Below are 16,225 nucleotides of genomic sequence, written 5' to 3' on the forward strand. Positions count from 1 at the left end.
CATAGTGGTCCCGGGGGGATCCAGGCAGAGGAGAGAGTAAGGAATAAGTTTTAGTGGAGCTGCACTAGGCAACTAGTGGATACCACACCGTGCCACCTTCACTACAGGCCAGGCTTCTTGAAGCTTTCCTAAACCTTAGTATAAAAAAAAACACACACACACACGCACACACACACGCGCAGACACACACACACACGCGCAGACACACACACACACACACACACACACACACACACACACACACACACACACACACACACACACACACACACACACACACACACACACACACACATATATATACACACACACACACACACACACACACACACACACACACACACACACACACACACACACACACACACACACACACACACACACACACACACTGGGCTACAAATGGTGAGTTGACAACCTAGCTCTGGTTCTCACAAGTTCCTACCCGCATAAACGCAAACCATCACATGACCTTACCGATAACGGTTATAAATTGTTTATAATCCTTGCTAAACTTCAACTGAAATGGTTAGGGAACTTTACATGAACGTTTGTGTGATAAAGTTTTAACCTTATGTATTATGGTTTTTTGGAAGCGGACCTTACAAATAATGGGTTGTTAAGAACCTGGGTACTGCGAACACAGCCGTTTTTGTTTTGCAAGTCAGCAGGAAACAACTTGAAAATTTTCCGATATCACAAATTGTTTTGCTAATGCACTGCTCACAATTTGCATATACATGCTGTCGAAAGTTCACCCTTTGCTCCATAAATAACGTGTACATGGTGTTGGGAGTGCACCTACCCACATGACTCTTATAAAGTTTGTTTGCATTCTTCCTTCAGCAGTTCGTGCAGGTTCGTTCGTTCGTTACATTGTTTACATCCGAGTATTTGAGCAAGTTTTTTGTTGAAGAATATTAGTAAAAAAATGCCGAAATGACAATATTTTCAACATTGACCACAATACTTTCTCTGCCGACGGGGATTGTATGAGAAAAGTATCACTTTTAGCAGCTCTAGATCGTTGGATTCTTTTTGACAGAACCAGTTGGATTCTTTTTGACAACCATTTCGTGTTTCTCCGCACCACTCAGTTAAGAACCATTACCATTGCAAATTCTTGTTTTCTCCATACATTTTCGGAAAGAGAACTATATTAGAACGTTTTTACTTATGGTTTGAGAACATTAATGGTTATGGTTATAGTAGTCAGTAAGGTCCATTAATGGTTTTGTATTATCGCTCAACTTGACGTGAAATATATCGTGAATTGGTAATCAGTAATTTACAGGCAACCAATTCGCGATATATTCCACATAAAGTTGATCGATGTTACAAAACCATTCATGGACCTTCCTGGTTACCATAACCATTACCATTAATGTTCTCAAACCATAAGTTAAAAGGTTTTAGTATAGTTTTCTTTCCGAAAATGTATGGAGAAAACAAGAATTTTGAATGGTAATGGTTCTTAACAACCCATTATTTGTAAGGTCCACTTCCAAAAAATTATAATACTTAAGGTTAAAACTTTATCATTAAACGTTCATGTAAAGTTCCATAACCATTTCAGTTGAAGTTTAGCAGGGATTATAAAATTTTTTAACCATTTTAGGTAAGGTCAATTTATGGTTTGTGCTTATGCGGGTACCTCACACCTCCCCGTGGTGTAGCCTGGGCAATGTTGTCCTTCTGACAATAGCAAAGTGAGGGGGTGCGACGCGAACACTGGTGCGGTAACCATAACACGGCGATAGAGGAAATGCTTCGTCAACCCGCAGGAGTGCCAACCGGCACATTAGGATCGACGCCAGTAAGATCCTTATTACGGCATACTGGACACGGCATGGAACTATGGACACGACACGGCACAATGGATTAGATACCACGCTACAGAGCTGACAGTCGTGCTATTCTGTTCCCTAAGTAAAGAAGGGTGACACCTTCTTGAAATGGCGAGTGGACTAATAGTGTGGCTGCCCCCGTCCCGGTAAAACCTTGGCAGGCCTCCGGATACGTTCAAAACTCGTCACCAATTGGTGATTGGTGAGTAGTAGGCTCAGATGGTAACATTCCTGACTTACGCCGATCTGGCTCTGAACACGGCCCCCATGAAGGACCGTGTCAACCCTAGCATGGCCTCCCTGCTTGCATAGATAACCATGGGATCACGATAGGCGACTACATACAACGAGTGGAGATAGTGGCCCGAAGGGGGGACCCATCAGAATGGATAAAATTGGAGAAAAAAACAAAAAAGAAGAAAATGAGAAAACCCAAAAAAATATCAAGGACGACGGCAAGACGCCAGACATTGAAAACGGAGGAGCGAACGTGTTCGCAAGGAGTGGGATATTGCAGAGGTCACCAGTGTCGAACCTGGGGACCACTGCGAGTTCCAGCAGCAGCAGTAAGTCTCAAGAAGAGCAGCAAGGCGTTGAGTTAAGCCAGATATTCACACCGATATCCAGCAGTAGCAAATCTCAAGAACTGCAGCTCGGGAGAACCAAAATGACGGAGGTCAGGAGGAAGATCGATGATCTCTATGTGTTCGTGAAGGATAAAAACAACGTACACAAAGAGATCAAGCAACTTGTGACCGGTATCAAATCCGGAATAACAGTGAGATAGGGACACGCCAGGAGATGAGGAGGAGCCCAAAAAACGCAGGGACGACGGGGAAGGCATCAAGGAGATGGGAGAAAATGGTGCGTGGCGTAAAGTCAAGAACCAGAAGGAGAGGAAGAAAAAACAGAAGGAAGATGAAGTGAGGAAGAAGGAAGAGGAAGCGAGGAAGAAGGAAGAGAAGAAGAAGGAAGAGAAGAAGAAGGAAGAGAAGAAGAAGGAAGAGAAGAAGAAGGAAGAGAAGAAGAAGGAAGAGAAGAAGAAGGAAGACAGGAAGAATAATGAGAAGCCTAGGCCTCGTAGGGAGAGATGCAAGGGTGACGCTCTGGTTGTTGAGGCGAAGGACAAAACGTCCTACGCAGCACTCCTCAGGAAAGTGAGAGAGGATCCGGAGTTGAAACAACTAGGCGAGACCGTTGTGAAAACCAGGTGAACCCAGAAAGGCGAGATGCTATTCGAGCTGAAAAGGGACCCTACGGTTAAGAGCGCAGCTTTTATGGAGCTCGTCGAAAAATCTCTTGGCAAGACGGCGAACGTAAGAGCGTTATCCTAGGAGTCAGTGGTCGAGTTCAGCGATCTGGACGAGATCACAACATCACCGATGGCAATTCGGTTGAGGAAGGCGTATGGTGGCACGCAGACGGCGTCGATACGACTTTCTTCGGACGCAGCTAACGAGCTGCTGAAGACTGGCCGAATCAAGGTTGGGTGGTCAGTGTGCCCGTTGAAAGCTATTCCTCAGGTATCTAAGAAAATGGAGAGATGCTACAAATGCATGGGCTTCGGTCACCAGGCGAGAAACTGCAAAGGCCCAGACAGCTGTGCAGGAAATGCGGAGAGAAGGGGCACGTTGCAAAAGACTGTACAAAGCAACCGAGGCACATGCTCTGCAAAAAGGAGGATGGAAACGGCCATGTGACGGGAAGTTTCAGGTGCCCAGAGTTCAAGAAGGCGATGGTGGGCCAGCAATAATGAAGGTAACCCAAATAAATCTCAATCATTGCAACACAGCACAGCAACTGTTGTGGCAGTCAACAACGGAAACAAAGTGTGACGTTGCAATCATTGCAGAGCCATATCGAGTCCCTCTCGATAATGGTAACTGGGTGGCGGATAAAGCAGGAATAGCGGCCATACAAGTCATGGACAGGTATCCCATTCAACAAGTGGTGGCAAGCTCATACGAAGGTTTCGTGATCACCAAAATCACTGGAATCTATGTATGTAGTTGCTACGCACCCCCGAGATGGACAATTGAGCAGTTCCACCAGATGCTAGAAGGGCTCACCGGAGAGCTCATTGGACGGAGACCAGTCGTCATCGCAGGAGATTTCAATGCTTGGGCAGTGGATTGGGGGAGCAGATGTACCAAAGCAAGAGGGTATAGCCTGCTGGAAGCTCTGGCAAAGCTGAACGTCAGTCTGGCCAACTTAGGAACCATCACTACCTTCCGCTAAGATGATAGGGAATCCATTATCGACGTCACTTTCTGCAGTACGTCGCTAATAGCAAATATGAACTGGAGAGTATGCGAAGAGTACACCCATAGTGACCATCAGGCGATCCGATACAGTATCGGCGAACGGACACCGGTGGAAATGCGGAGGACGAAAGTAAGCGAGCGGAAGTGGAAGACGAAGGCATTCAATAAGGATCTCTTCATCGAAGCTCTAAGGGTAGACAGCAGCGTCCCAGGCCTAAGCGCGAACGAGTTGACCGAATCATTAGCAAGGGCATGTGACACAACTATGCCGAGAAAACTGGAGCCAACGAACAGGCGGCGTCCAGCTTACTGGTGGAACGAGGAAATTAGCACCTTCCGTGCTACTTGTCTTCTAGCCAGAAGGCGTGCTCAGAGAGCAAGAACAGAAGCAGAGCGCAGGGCGTGTTCCGAGAGGCCAGGGCTGCACTGAAACGAAAGATAAAGCTGAGCAAGTCAAATAGTTTCAAGGAGCTGTGCCGTGACGCCGATGCCAACCCCTGGAGCAACGCATACCGAGTCGCAATGGCGAAGATCAGAGGTCCAACGATGCCGGTTGAAATGTGCCCCAACAAGCTGAAAGTCATCGTGGAGGGACTTTTCCCACAGCATGACCCAACGAACTGGCCACCTACACCATATTTTTTTTTTTATTAATTACTTTATTTGTACAGGCTCAATCGAATAAACTTTACAGAGCCGAGTTATCATTTTTGTTATACATTATTGATTTCTTATATTTAAAGTTAAAGGAGCTGGACCGGATACTCGCGGTTGTCTCGAGGTTAGTGGGGATTTACAATTTTTTTTGGATGGGAAAAGGGAGAGGAAGGTCTGAAATGTGGTTTACGGTACAAATATTTAATTAATCCTAAAACATGAACTAATTTCTATTCATCTTGAAAACAAACATAAAAAAAACCGACACGTACAAAATACAAACTAAACACAAGGTTAATCAAACTTACAATCTAATGTTAATATTCTTAAAGTAAACATATATGAGTTTCATAAACTCCAGATCGCGTCTAGCCAAAATATCCCGAACTGGAACATTAGGTTGTCTACCTCGAGCCCGAAGGGAATCGTACAGTTCAGATCTGACTCCGCGATGCTCAGCACAAGACCAAATAATGTGATCTGCGTCCTGGTAACCCTGTCCACATTCACAGAGATTGCTGTCCCTCAGCCCAACACGGAACAAGTGAGCGTTTAACGAATAGTGATTGGACATGAGGCGAGACATCATACGAATGAAGTCTCGACCCACATCCAACCCCTTGAACCAAGAACTCTTCGACACCTTAGGGATGATCGAATATAGCCATCGTCCAAAACTCCCTTCACTCCACTTATTCTGCCAGCTGACGAGTGACTGTTGACGATAAATGAAGAAAAATTCATCGTAGGCGATTTGTCGATCGTAAATATCGCCTTCCATAGCGCCCACCTTAGCAAGTGAGTCAGCCATCTCATTGCCCGGAATCGAGCAATGAGATGGGACCCATGCAAAGGTGATGACAAAAGATCTTAAAGATAAAGCACTTAAAAGCTCTCGTATTTTCATGAGAAAATACGAGGAGTGCTTTACCGGCCTCATGGAGCGAATAGCCTCGACAGAACTGAGACTATCCGTAAAAATAAAATAGTGATCTGGTGCAAGTGAGGCGATCGTTTCTAGCGTATAATGTATTGCCGCCAGCTCAGCAACATATACGGAACAAGGAGCTTGAAGCATTCGAGAGGCGCTATGAAATTCGTTAAAAATACCAAAACCAGCGGAAGACTCTATTAGTGATCCATCTGTGAAGAACGATCTTGCGGAATCAACTTGGCCAAACTTTGCAGCGTAAATTGACGGAACAATCATGGAACGATGATGTTCTGGGATCCCACGAATCTCCCGCGTCATAGATAAATCAAAACTAACTGAATTGCCGAAGTCGGAGAAGCATACACGATGAGGATTATGCTGTGAAGGGCTGACATCCTGTGTTATGTACACGTAGTACAATGACATAAAACGAGTTTGAGGGTTCAGCTCAAGAAGCTTTTCAAAGTTTTTGATTACCAGTGGGTTCATAACTTCGCAACGGGTGAGGAGCCTGAGGGACAATTCCGAGAACCGATCCGATAGTGGCAACATGCCCGCCAACACTTCTAGACTCATCGTATGAGTCGAGTGCATGCATCCTAACGCGATACGAAGACAACGATACTGGATACGTTCCAGTTTGATGATGTGAGTTTTAGCCGCCGACTGGAAACAAAAACTACCGTATTCTAAAACCGATAAAATCGTTGTCCGGTACAACGTTAGAAGATCTTGCGGATGGGCTCCCCACCACGTTCCGGTAATTGTTCGGAGAAAATTGATCCTTTGTTGGCATTTTCGTCTCAGATACTCAATGTGGGATCTCTAGGTGCATTTTGAATCGAACCAGACCCCAAGATATTTGAAGAACATAGAATGAGTGATCGGTTTACCCAAAAGTTGAAGCTTTGGTTGTGCTGGGCTATGCTTCCTAGAAAAAACGACCAACTCAGTTTTCTCCGTGGAGAATTCGATACCTAGCTGAATAGCCCAAGTAGACAAATTGTCTAAGGTATCCTGTAAGGGTCCTTGGAGGTTGACCCCTTTGGGCCCTGTCATAGACACTACGCCGTCATCTGCAAGTTGTCTCAACGTGCAGTTGTCACTTAGACAATTGTCAATTTCTCTGACGTAGAAATTATACAAAAGGGGGCTTAAACATGAGCCCTGGGGGAGACCCATGTAACTAAATCGAGAAGCTGTAGAGTTTCCATGAGAAAAGCTCATATGTTTCTCTGACAGCAAATTGTACAAAAAGTTATTTATTAATGGAGAAAGGCCACAAGCGTGGAGTTTGTCTGAAAGGACTTCAACCGATACTGAATCAAAAGCCCCCTTGATATCCAAGAATACAGAAGCCATTTGCTCTTTTTTAGCAAAAGCCAACTGAATTTCTGTGGAAAGCAACGCGAGACAGTCGTTCGTTCCCTTGCCCCTACGGAATCCAAATTGAGTATCTGAGAGTAGGTGGTTCGTCTCAACCCATTTGTCCAAGCGAAAAAGGATCATTTTCTCCAACAATTTTCGAATGCACGATAACATCGCGATGGGACGATACGAGTTATGCACCTACACCATATGGCGAGGTAGATGAAGACAACGTTGAACAAGTCTCCAACGAGGAACTCATAGCAGCAGCGAAAGGGTTGAAAGCGAATAAAGCTCCCGGCCCGGATGGAATTCCCAACGTGGCGTTGAAGGCAGCGATCCAGACGTTCCCGGACATGTTCAGGATGGTGCTGCAGAAATGTCTGGACGAGGGTCAGTTCCCTGATAGGTGGAAGGTACGAAAGCTTGTGCTGTTGCCAAAGCCCGGAAAACCGCCGGGGGATCCTGCATCGTATAGGCCAATATGCTTGCTGGATACTGTAGGAAAGCTCTTGGAGAGGATCATCCTCAACAGGCTGACGAAATGCACGGAGAGTGAACACGGATTGTCTGAGAGACAGTTTGGATTCCGGAAAGGGAAATCGACGGTGGATGCAATTCGGACAGTGATTGACAGAACCGAGAAAGCTTCCAAACAGAAGCGGAGAGGAAATCGATACTGCGCCGTGATTACGATTGATGTGAAGAATGCGTTCAATAGCGCCAGCTGGGAGGCCATCGCCAAGGCGATCCATAGAATGAGGGTTCCAGACTACCTATGCAGGATTCTAAGTAGTTACTTCCAGAACCGGGTCCTGGTCTACGTGACAGACACGGGGCAGAAATCGCTTAGAATCACGGCGGGAGTTCCACAAGGCTCTATTCTAGGTCCCACGCTGTGGAACGGAATGGACAATGGCGTGCTGACGCTCAAGCTGCCCAAAGGAGTTGAGATCGTTGGCTTTGCGGACGATGTCGTCTTGACGGTAACCGGTGAGACGCTGGAAGAAGTGGAAATGTTGGCAGCCGAGGCGATAGATACGTTTAGTAACTGGATGCAAGGAGCGAAGCTGCAGATAGCCCACCACAAAACAGAAGTGATGTTGGTCAGTAACTGCAAAGCAGTGCAGCGGGAGAAATCACCGTTGGAGAGCACACCATTGTTTCGAAGCGCATGCTAAAGTATCTGGGAGTGATGATCGACGACCGGCTAAACTTTAATAGCCACATCGAATATGCTTGCGAGAAGGCGGCGAAGGTCATCGACGCAATAGCCAGAATCATGCCGAACAATTCTGGTCCAAGCAGCAGCAAGAGGCATCTTCTGGCTAGTGTGTCCTCATCGATACTAAGGTACGGAGGTCCAGTCTGGATTGAAGCGCTGAAAACGAAGCAGAACCAAAGGAAATTGAGCAGTACGTTCCGGCTCATGGCCATGCGAGTCGTGAGTGCGTACAGAACCATTTCGATGGAGGCAGTATGCGTTATCGCCGGTATGATCCCAATAGGCATCACCTTGGTGGAGGACTACGAGTGCTATATGACGAGAGAAACCAGAGGAGTACGAAAAATGGTGAGAACGGAGTCGATGGCTAAGTGGCAGCAGGAGCGGGATGCAGCAGAGAACGGTAGATGAACACACAGGCTAATACCGACTCTTTCGACCTGGGTGAACAGGAAGCATGGAGAAGTAAACTTCCACTTGACGCAGTTCCTGTCTGGTCGTGGCTGCTTCAGGAAGTACCTGCATCGGTTTGGACACACAACGTCACCCTTCTGTCCGGAGTGTGGGAATGTGGAAGAATAACCAGCGCACGTGGTCTTCGAATGTCCTAGATTTGATGATGTGCGAGAGGATATGCTCGCCCTTAGCACAGAGAATGTCGTCGAAGAAATGTGTCGAGATGAGGGCACCATTAACGCAGATCATGTCAGCGCTGCAGCGAAAATGGCGGGAAGACCAACTAGAAAGTAGTAATGTGCTCACACAAGTGCGAACTGAAAGCCGAAGCCGGGAGAACTCTCCGTCAGAGTAGGCTGTATCCACCACCGGGAATAACCAAGTAGAACGTGACGCTGGGAGCTAAATGGCTCACAAATTGGAGTGGCGATCAGCGAACTGGAAGCGCCAATTAGCTGAGGTAAAGCGAGGTGCGTAATGCACGGCCGCCTCCGAAGTAATACGACAAGTGGTTCCGGAGGAAAAGGGCAAGGCGTCACTGCGACTGTGCGCCCAGTCGTCAAGCGGTGGCACGATGGCCTTTTTGAAGGTTTACTCCTTGCCAAAAAAAACACACAGGCACACACACACAAACACACACACGCACACACACACACACACCAAATTTTTATGGTATTGTGGTACTGCATGAACCGTTCACTAATGCCTTGTTGTCTCCGGAGATGAACAATGGCACTCTCATGCTTCCCTGTGAGGACGGACAAAAAATATATACACGGATAGAAATCTCCTTATACCTTTTGGCAAATTTCTATTGCTGATTATTCATAAAATGTATAAGTCAACTAATAAGCAGACGCCTTGCAAAAAGTTTATGAAGATCATGTGTCAAATGAAATGTATAAGCGGTCACACATACCTTTTATGCATTCTTATAGGACCTATATGGTTTGTCTTACGGAATGTATAAGGCTGATGTTTGGCAAAAATGTATAAGTGAAACACATGAATAAAATAATTGATTTTCGTTTCGTGTACCCTGTGTTCACTAAAATGCTTAAAAAAAGTATACCTACCAATCATTGCTGGAACACAGGGGTTTCAGAAGTTGTGACAGGCTATGTATTGTGTGTGGCAGGATAAGTTCTCAACATGAGATTATACAATCTGTTATCTGTTTATAGCCGTACGAGAGCGCCCATTGAATTAACACACGGTGGCTCGTTATCCAGGATTCGCACCTCAAGCCGCTGCCGGATAATACTATCTAAGTTACACACCTGTGTATAATTCTTATGGGCGGGGTTGCAGCGCGCTTAAGAGCGGCGCGCTTCGACCGTCACCAAATGAGAATTTAACATAAGCGCGACAATATTAGGTATAGCAAAACACGCTACGAGGAGGAAGGGGGGTTAATTGGTCAACAAAATTCTACGTCGTTTATGGAAGGTCTCTAATTTTACTTCCAAGGCTGTGTCCCAATGGGCCAGTTTAACTTAACTCGTAGTTTAAAGTGACAGATGAGTTATCGAATAACCCTGCTATCCGAGCGTGATTATTTTTGCCCGACTAGAAGTTAAATTTTGGCAACCATGACTGAGTTCCGTTTGAAAACCGATCAATTTCCGGAATATTCGAACATTGAGTTCAGTTACGCGGCGGCGGCGCTGCCAGCAGCCAGTAATCTCGACGGGAACGACGCGCAAGGTTTGTGTTGCAAAACTCGAACGCTGCGCGCTTGACAGGAAGCGCTGCCTTCCTACTGCTGCTGCTGCTGCTGCTACCTGCTCACCCGACAACGAAGCGGAAGGTTTGAGGCACAAAAGCAGCGCTGTGTTATAACTTTTCAGATTCAAGCAGCACGATGTACAACCAAGTGGTATTAGATTATGACGACTGGGTTAGCGGAGATCGTTTATTTCATGAAAATAGTGATTAAATTATCACTTTTTATTTGTACATTTATCAACAGTTTTTCATGGAAAATTGAAAAAGAGGTCATTGTTGCAGATTATGACAGTTATTTTCTATCGATTGGGGTATTTGGATTTCAATATCATCTATAAATGACAAAGTTATAAGCGTTCAAAACCTTACACATTTTCGTGACGGTCGCAGTTTTAGATTTTCGATTTACCCATAGTACCTTCCCGTAAGACGTAGTCTATCTCAAAATACATTTCAGTACACTTTCCTTAGAAAACTCTTTCTTCATCTCCAATCACTCATTTATTGCCAGCCATTTTGGGAGCGACGAACAAATATCTGAGCAAAAAAAACACCACCACCGAACTGACGCACGCGTGAATGACAAATGGGAAGTAGTAAGTAGGAAAGTAGAATTTGAGAATCATTCTGCGTTCCATTCATTATGGCTCTCACGAATCCTCAATGTACATGAAAAGAGGGAGGAAATTTAGCATTCTCTCATCGTTCGATAATTGCACGCCGCAGGGTATAAAGCTCGATGAGAAAAGGATAAGAAAATGATTTTGTGAGAGCTACAATAATTTCAGCATTGACCGATGTTCGTTGAAATGCATTAAAATAAGCTTTTCCATATGAGGCGTTCGAGCAGCATTTTAGAGTAGGGTGGAATAGACTAAACGAACGCCAAAAACGAGTTCTCATTGATGAAAGCAAGTATAAAAGGTCGCAAAATTTGTTATCTATCGTGTTTTATTTAATATAACCTTTTCTATAATGCAATTCAATATTTTCCTAATGACTTTTCCTTGATAAGCATCACCAAATTGCTTATATTTCAGCAATAGTCCACGGTCCGTATAAAAGCGTGCAGCCCGCGGGCCCCGCGTTGTGCATCACTGGTTTAAGTGGAGGTTGAATTTTAGTGTATATTTTTGAAAGTTATTATATTTAATTTTTGATAGTTACAAAATGTTCAGTTATGAACTCTTGTATAGTAGAATTTCCATAAAGTATTGAATAAATGTGTAACTTTTTAGTTTTAATACTAAGTGGGCTAAAAAGTAACCTCCTTGACCGCCAGAATGCGCTGCTACTGCAAAAAAGGTTATGGTGCCTTGTAGTCCGTTCATATTTAGGCAGACATGCCAAATTTCAGTGCGATACTGTCTTTAGTTTTGTGTTGACAGCTGATTGTTGTTGACGAGTTTGTCATCATGTTAAGTATCAGAAAATCAGGAGTTCATTGCTTCCACTACCTACATCCAGTTCAAATATAATGCGATTCGACTTTCATAATGTCCCTGGCCACTACACATCAAATTTCTTAAATCTAGTTCCTGTTATTTACGGCTAGCCCAGTATAATGGGTTTCTTTTCAGGGTCGGCTACATTCACTTGCTTCGGGAGGACATCACACATACAACCAATCAACATGAGAATAATAGGTGGAACAATACAGGACACCAAGACAGTCTCTCAAGAAAAAAAGGCACAAACACAGAAAATAAGCTTATTCATAATATCATTTTCAATTTAAAAGATACATCATAAGGGGGGGGGGTCGTTGCGGCCGATCAGGAAACGGTGGGGCCCATGCGTAGAGGGAGAGAGAGAAAGGGATTTTGTAGTTTGGTTACCTCTGATGATAGGGTGGTCAGCTACTCCAATCGGCACCCATGATCCTGGTCTCCATGGGGGGGGGGGGGGGAACTCCGCCGATATGTTACCGAAGTCGTTGCGTAGATCCGTAGCTCGGCGTACCTTCTCGGTGCTTCGACAGAGTAGGGTTTGAATAACCGACGTTCCACGCGCTCGCAGACGGGGCAGTAGCACATTGGATTTTGGGCACTGGCAAGCGGGGGCGGACCCGCCAGACCTTACCAGACCCTCACCGCCACAGCTTTGGCTACTGCTCGCCCGTTGCGTGTGTCGTAGCAATGGCGGATACTCGCTAGACACCAGCGCGGGACTCGCCGATCCCCAACTCATTTCTTCCTGGATCGTGGTTAGAGCGCACGTGGGAACTATTGTCACCGTCTCCGTTTGCGGGTATTTATATGTGGGGGTCTCCTTGGTACCACTTTCCACACGGTTTCTCCAAGGCCAACACTCGTCGGAGGTCTCTGCTGGAGGAATTGAACCCAGGCTTCGGTCTTCCTTAAAATACTTTCCTTTCGGCCTCAGGTGGACAAGCACTCTCCTCAAACCACTTTTCTACTTCGTTCTTCGTTTTTCTTTCTATACTCTCGATCCAAACTCTTGAACGGTCTATTACTTTCTGCCGGCTTTAGCAAAACTCCTTCATCATCTCCCCTCTCTCTCCCTTTTCTTCCTTTTCCTCTCTTTCTTACTCTCATCTTCTAATTTTCCGGTGACCCGTGATGCCAACATTGGAGATGCATAAATGACATGTAATCGAACGGATAAGATGTGAGCCGTTTTCGAGGGGTTAGTAGATTTTAAACTAGGTAATATTAATGCGGACTTTGCCGTCTTTTGTTTTTTTATTTACATTTTTATTGTTTTTATTTATTTATTTATTTATTCACAGTTATCTGCATGCAAAGATTCACATTGAACGGTTTATATTTATGTTAGGTATAATTTATTTACAAATGAAAATGTGCCAAGGGAAAATATTGAATTCAAATTATTATTTCTATATATACATATATACATACTAACAAATCTAAACTAATGAAAAAAAGGACCTAACCCTAACCTTAACTAATCTCCTTGTGTGCCTTGCCTTGAATCAGACTATTGTTCCCAAGTTGTTGGTAACATTCCGTACTTTTTTTTTGCTGGATTCGTTCTGCAAAACACAATTTCTAACAAAATCTTTGTAAACAATATTATTCTACCAATTTTCCGCAATCAAAATTGCTGAATTTCCGTAATTTAATTAATTTTACCACAAACTGTAATTAAAAATTACTAATTAAAACTGTAAATGAAATTCCGCAATACTGTAAAAATTGTGACGAATGAACTGTAAACACAATATTTTACAAAAACAAACAGTAACTGCTGTACGAGATTTTTGTAAAAAATACTGAACATTTGTAAACTTCATAATATCAAACCCAACCTTTGCTGCCATTTCTAAGATAAGTTTTCTTCTGTGTTCCGAAGAGCCCTTTTCTCAATCGAACCTCATCGTCACTGTCATTTGAATCATTCACTATCATTTGATACACGACAGTAGAGTATGGAAGAAACCCAGCAAAATGCAGCAGCAGCGAACAGACATGTCGACCCGATGTCGGATCAATGTAAGGCAAATTTAAGGTCGATGTTGACCTAATATCGGGTTAATGATGGGTCAATTTAGGGTGTATGTCGGGTCAATGTCGGGTCAACATCGGGTTGGGGTTTGGTAGAAATCAGGTTGATGTCGGGTTGGCTTAGCTTTTTCGACCAGATCTCCGTTATACCCCGGACAGACTATGGCTTATATCATGTAATATAGGCTGTCTTGCAATGAGCACTCATATATCTAGTTTTCACTGGAAATCCTATGTATGAGTGCTCATTGCAAGACAGCCTATATTACATGATATAAGCCATAGTCTGTCCGGGGTATTAGAGTGTAGGTTACATATTGTCGAGCAGTTTTATGATAACGTCATTTTAAACTGCTCGAATGATGTGATCCATTGAATGATACACACTTAGAATTTTTTACAGAAATCTGTAAAATTTTACCGAAATCTCAACAGCTGAACGTTCGGTAAACAGTTTCGCAAATTTTCTGTAATTTTTCACAAATATCTGTGAACTTTTCACAGATATCTGTAAATAATTACAGAAAATCTGTAAAATTGTTTACCGAACGTTCAGCTGTTGAGATTTCGGTAAAATTTTACAGAAATCTGTGAAATAACCTTAGTGTATATCATGCGTTTCTCAAATGAGAATGATCCATGCACACTTAATCTAGCTCGGTAAAATCTCCAACAGCCGATTACCTCGGCATTTACTTTTGCTGATATCTCTGCAAAATATCTGTTTGTTAGCTGATATCTCAGCAAAAAGTTATTTGTTAGCTGAGTCTCGGCAATTGTTTTACTGAATCTCAGCAAAACAAATTGCAAAACTGCTCGGCTGTTGGAATCTCGGCGAAAAATTTTAAGTGTGTGCCTTCCTCAAATGACTAAGCAAACTGATATCACCCATTCGAAGGAGGTCCCTTTCATATCTAATAGCTGCTTTTCACATTTTCATCAAAAATGTTGAATTGATTTTGATAACTTACAGCACTGCGGTTCATACATATTTTCAAAGATGCACACTTAGAAAAAATCACCGACTTCAGTAATTCATTTACCGAATTCTCAACAGCTGAACGGTCGGTAATGTTTTCGGTAATCGAGAACATTACCGAAAGATCTGTAAACTGGATCAGCAAAATTAGCTGTCAAATTCACCGAACGATCGGTAACATTTACCGATGTGCAATGTGCATTGCTTGATTTGTAGTCGACTTTACCGGAGAACTGTAATTTTGAGGACGATATGCAAATCGAAAATTACCGAGTGATTTGTAATTTTATAAAAAGGTCACCGACTCAACTGTAATTTGCTGTAATATTGTTGGTGGTCACTGCAACCCATGCAAAAATTTGGCTGCAGCCGTGATCAATAAGCTAGTGTTGCAAATTACACCACCAATGAACAAACCGTTGGCGACTATCTGAAAACTTAAGTTTTGGAAGCATTGGAAGATCGTCGCCAACGGGAATGGAACTTGGACCGACAGAAAAAAAAAACAAGCAATAACATCGGCTATCTGTAATCGGTATTTATTTAGATAACGAAAATTAATTATTTACGGAAAATATCTACGATTTGCTCATCTTGGTGTTGCACAAGCACGAACGCTTTTAATGTCGATCGAAAATAACAATATGGTGGATTTGACGTTTACCTAGACCGTTACCGAACTCAGTAACGGAACGCTTTGTTTACCGAAACTTCAGTAAAATATTTCACCGAAGTCAGTGATGAAGCTGATTTACAGACCTGCCGGTAAAAATGTTTACCGTTTTCGGTAAATTAAAATAAAATTACCGAAATTCGGTCATTTCATTTACAGTTTTCAGCAATAAAGCGAGAAAATACCGAAACATCTGTAATTTTTAGCATTACCGATCTTAGACGGTAATTTTTTTACCGAACTCAGGGTCTCTGTTTAAGTGTGTGTGTTTGGATGATTGTCAACGCAGAGGAGGGAGTATAAAGATTTCTGACGTTTATCGTACGCACACTACGTCACGTATACCTATACGCAAAATGTTTTCATCGGAAAAACTACAAGGGACAGCACTATGGGGTTGTACGCAATGGTGGCGTAGGACTACGTGGTCTTATATAATAAACCTTATTTGTTAACTGCAGCAGGAGCTTGCGTTTTGTGTAGCAATAGGAATTTGGGTGGGGTTCTCTCTGTTTATACTCTTTAGTATGACGCGCTTGGCATAGATGGCCTACAGTGACTCACGAAGAGGTACTGATTTCGATCAATAGCCGTGCGGCTTCTTCC

This window comes from Ochlerotatus camptorhynchus, unplaced genomic scaffold (assembly GCF_037179485.1).
Source record: "Ochlerotatus camptorhynchus isolate MF236.1 unplaced genomic scaffold, CSIRO-AGI_Acam_v1.1 ptg000535l, whole genome shotgun sequence".
In the NCBI taxonomy this organism is placed as follows: Eukaryota; Metazoa; Arthropoda; class Insecta; order Diptera; family Culicidae; genus Ochlerotatus; species Ochlerotatus camptorhynchus.